This window comes from Priapulus caudatus, unplaced genomic scaffold (assembly GCF_000485595.1).
Source record: "Priapulus caudatus unplaced genomic scaffold, Priapulus_caudatus-5.0.1 Scaffold97, whole genome shotgun sequence".
Classification (NCBI taxonomy): Eukaryota; Metazoa; Priapulida; class Priapulimorpha; order Priapulimorphida; family Priapulidae; genus Priapulus; species Priapulus caudatus.
In genome coordinates, this window is record NW_014577158.1 from 80,953 (window position 1) to 85,530 (window position 4,578).

Genomic DNA, 4,578 nt, shown 5'->3' on the forward strand with positions numbered 1-4,578 from the left:
AAACCACAAAACATGTACACAAGCTCATTTCGTTTGGCTACTGGCGAGGTCCGGTTTCATAACATTTGCTTCTCAAATCTAAAATGAAATTACGTTCCGTTACGGAACGTCAGCAGCCAAGTGATGCTTATAGCGACGATGCCGGGACCACAGAGGAGGCGATGCTACTTGAATTCATTAACAGTTGCCTTTATATTATAGGAAACAAGGCTATAACTTATTATTCGAAGTTTTATCAGTACGAAATGTGAGAATTTGTTTGAACAGAAAAAAAAATCCTAGCTGTTATAATATCTACTTATGCAGCCCAGCGGAAATGTCCTAGAATACGTACTGGTTCTCGGGTTCGTACGCCTATACGCATTTGACTCTGCATATCAATGTCGTCGTAGTGGTACTACTATATGTTGCCCTGTTATTTCACAATGTGTACGTCACTGTCACTAAGTTTAATATATTGAGATTAAATAATTACGTAAGCCGTTACTTACGGGAAGTTTCGAGGACATATGCTCTGAGCTTCGGTAGCGACTAAGTCCACTAAGATACTTGGCTCCAATGAGAACATTGGACAAATCGTCTCGTGCAATTTTACCTGAGTAAGATTGTTTCTCTCACTAAGTTAAAAATGTCAAAAAAACCTTTGGAAGCATTTTGAATTTGTTGCTGATTGAAGTGTGCCTTTTGGGCTATGTATGGTCACGGAGTGTATGTTTACCATCAAACAATAAGATGTAAACAGGAAGTTAAATGCAGCATTTAACCATAAAATGGTGAAACAGGAATTACTTTATTTTGTCAAAAAGCCCACAATTTTTTTTTGTACTCATTTTACAGTGAACGTATATCACTTTAATACATGTGAAGTTCAACGTGACGGTTTGTAAAAGGGTTAATTTCCCACCAACCGTTCATAGCAATTCGGCGGCGTCATTCGAACAAGCTACTTCCGTCGTGCTAACGATTGGCCAAAGTCGTGATCTTTTCCCAGCCCGGAAATGCAGGTAAGGAGACAGAGTAAACGACCGCTGTGCTTCACAGATTGTGTATACCTCGTCGATGCTCATCTCTGCTCGACCGCTTCACTCTCTGCACAGACTGGCAACTGATAGTGGCCTCTGTCCCGGTTCTTGACTTCCAACTGACATAACATCGTCGCTCGGTCTAATGGGTAGGGACATCCCCAGCAGGGCAACGGACGCTACGGGACTGCCCATCTGGATCAAATTCGCTTCCTGTGCGATAACAACAGGAAAACTACATGTCTACTTGCTACGACATCATGCAACGAATATAAGAAGGATAGAAAAAATTACTCGTAAAAAACAACAGTTTTTTTTAGCATCATAAACACACTCTGGGTAGACTAACATGTCTACTGCAGCAAGTGCAAGATACTATAAGAGGAACAAAAAGATTACTTGTAAAAACAAACAGTTTTGTTTAGCCATAATAAGCACACTTGGGTGAGACTATTTACACGAATTGCCCCGTACGCATATAGCAAAGACAACTAATGTACATTTAACTGTCCATCTTGACGCAAAGATAAATGAAGTTATCTAGATAAATGTCACTGTGTTTGCAGTCGGTCAGCCCATCACTAATGTTGATCTTCCACTGGACCTCTCTTTCACATCAATTGTAGAAAACCTCGGGTATAATACTACCCTGCCCCTATTCCATCGCCTATCCTAGCCTTCCTACACTACCCAAACCTTCCGTATTCACCAGTAACCCAAGCGCCTTTCATATGCTATCATTAACCACCTTCTAACTCAACGCCATTTTACCACTCACATACACATCCACAGTCACCTTCTAAAACCCATGACGTCCGCCAACACGTCTTCTGATTTCACATCTTATTTTTCTCGCACCCACTTCGTCCAAAATGACACTGTAGCCTCACCTTAGGTGTGAAGAAGAGGGCGTAGGCGGCGTACGTATATAAAGCCAAGAGAATATATATTGGAAGAACTCCCATTATATAGCATATCTCCAATTATATACTGTGATTAATGCATAGATGCATAACAGTTTTTTATGCCAAAATAAATGTTTCAGATATCTGAAAGTCTGAAATCTGACGAGAGACTGGCGGCTATCGCCTACAATGATCGCCATTTTGGTTTTCGAAATATCGCGCAAATAAAAACAAAAAATATTCCAGTCAAATTACTGTAACGTAAGAATCTAAAACACAAATATTAGCACGTATATATGGGTATGATTTGACGAGTTTGTTAAACTCAGCTAGAGCGAAATAAACGTCTGATATAGGACGTTGTCAGTCTCTCCCATAGAGGAGTAACAACCCAGCTAAAACACATTAAGTTTTCACAACTTGCTGCGCAATGTTGTAGTTTGCCGGTTAGGTCAGGCAATATAACGTGCCGCCCGTCTAAGAAACGTTCTAAACCATTGGCGAACGTTTACACTCGCACGCCTTCCCACAAACGTCTATGTAGTAACGTTTTTAAAACGTTATAGGAGCTGTTAAATACGTAATATGCTATTATACATACTTTTTCCTTTAGTAAATTGACATCTTGATATTTTATGGAAATATACTAGATCATATCATGTTAAGGTATAACCTTAATTAACTTACGTCATGTTAAATGTTATTAGTCGCTTATTGCTGTCAGATATTGTTGCAACGTTTCCGCACAACGTTGTGGAACGTCCGTAAAATACATTCGTGTAGGAGCAGGCCATGACGATTGTGTCCTATCAACATGATAGTAAAACTGATAGAAATACTGGGATATTTAAATCCACAAATGGTCTTTTCTTACCGGTCTGGCTTTTTTTGAACAGAACTTCTCGCGTAGGAACCATTGCAAAATTACCTAATTTGCATAATTAAAAAAAAAAAATCAAAACCTTGTGGAATGTTTTGCGGGCCAGTCGCTTATTCATTTCACATCACTAGAATTGGAGCAAAATCCATTTGAACTGAACGTGACTTATGGACCATGATTTGCCATTTTTGCCAAAAGTGGACGTGACTCGAAAGTAAGTAGATGGCAGTGCCTGCCAAATATAGGACGTTGCAAACCTTGCCATGGAGCGTAACAAATCTATATGCAATTTTAACACGATGTGGGCAAACGTTCCTGAGTTATCGTTGACGCATAGGTCAGGACACTGAAATTGCCATAGCGAAATTTGCCAAAATCGACATATTAGCATAATTTAAAAAGAAATCAAAACCGTCGGTGATATGTTTTGGGCCAGTCCTTATTCATTCACATACTAGAAAATGAGAAAAATCCGTTAAACCTAAACTGACTTATGGCCATTTCCATTTTTTGCGCAAAAAGTGGGCGTGCTCGAATGTAGGTCGACTGGCGTGGCTCGCAAAATAGGACGTTCAAACTCTCCCCATAGGAAGTAACAACTATATGCAATTTGAAACATGTGGGTCAAACGGTTCTTGAGTTATCGTTGACTGTAGGCAGACACTGAAATGCATAATGAAATTGCCCCAAAATCTACCTAATTTGCATAATTGAAAAAGAAAATCAAAACCTCTGTGCACTGTTTTGGGGCCAGTCCTCATTCATTCACATACAGAAGATGAGCAAATCATTGAACTGAACTGACTTATGGCCATTTCCATTTTTGCCAAAAGTGGACGTGGCTCGAATGTAGGTCGCACTGGCGTGCTCCAAACAGGACGTTCAAACCTCTCCCATAGGAGTAACAACTATATGCAATTTGAAACATGTGGGTCAAACTGTTCTTGAGTTTAAGTCTGACGGGTAGCAAAATGTTGGACAAGACGGCACGGGAGTTATATTTTAACGAAGTACCAGATAACGCAAAATAGTATCCATACGCCATAGCGCAAATGGTTCCTGGAACGAAAACAGTATATTTGTTTCCTGGCTGCATAAGTAATATAGATAACATATGATTTAAACAAATTTCACAATTTCGTACTGAATAAACTTCGAATAATAAGTTATAGCTTGTTTTATAATATAAAGGAACTGTTAATGAATCAAGTAGATCGCTCCTCTGTGTCCCGGATGTGTATAACATCACTGTGGTGCTACGTTCGTAAGAGAAGTAATTTCATTTAGATTTTGAGAAGAAATGTTATGAAAGTAGCAATACAAATGAGTTGTACTGAAATTTTCGCAACATATGCAAGCTCACAGTAGGTCTATGTATGCATTTAGCTGCGAGTTTGATCAACTTTAAAGTCATTCTGGGAACCAAGTACATTGCGATTCATCACAAACGTTTGTCGAAATACAGCTAAGCACGTAATAATGCATTGTAATGCTAATTTTTTCTGCCAGGCTGCAGAGTTGAAGCGAAAGGAGAATGAGAGACGACGGAAGAAGCTGCTTGAGGCACGGAGGAGGATGCACGATAACACGGGAAACTCGCCGAGTGAGTTAGAAGCACAGCCGACGTCACATTAGCAGATGACAGCCTTAACAACGAAAACAACGTGTTCGTTAGCATGATCAATAATTAATACCATAAAGATATGTAGCACATGATAGCACCTGATGTCACGTTAACGGACGATGTCAATAATGACGAAAACAACGTGTT

General features: G+C 39.6%; 1 long non-coding RNA gene across 1 annotated transcript in view; it reads left to right on the plus strand.

Annotated features, from left to right (window-relative positions):
- LOC106805030 overlaps positions 1–4,407 on the plus strand; it is a 6,931-nt gene extending 2,524 nt beyond the window's left edge. Inside the window, exon 3 of the long non-coding RNA XR_001393389.1 lies at positions 4,317–4,407. This is a non-coding gene — a long non-coding RNA (uncharacterized LOC106805030). The remainder of the gene's footprint in view (positions 1–4,316) is intronic.
- Positions 4,408–4,578: the final 171 nt, after the last annotated feature.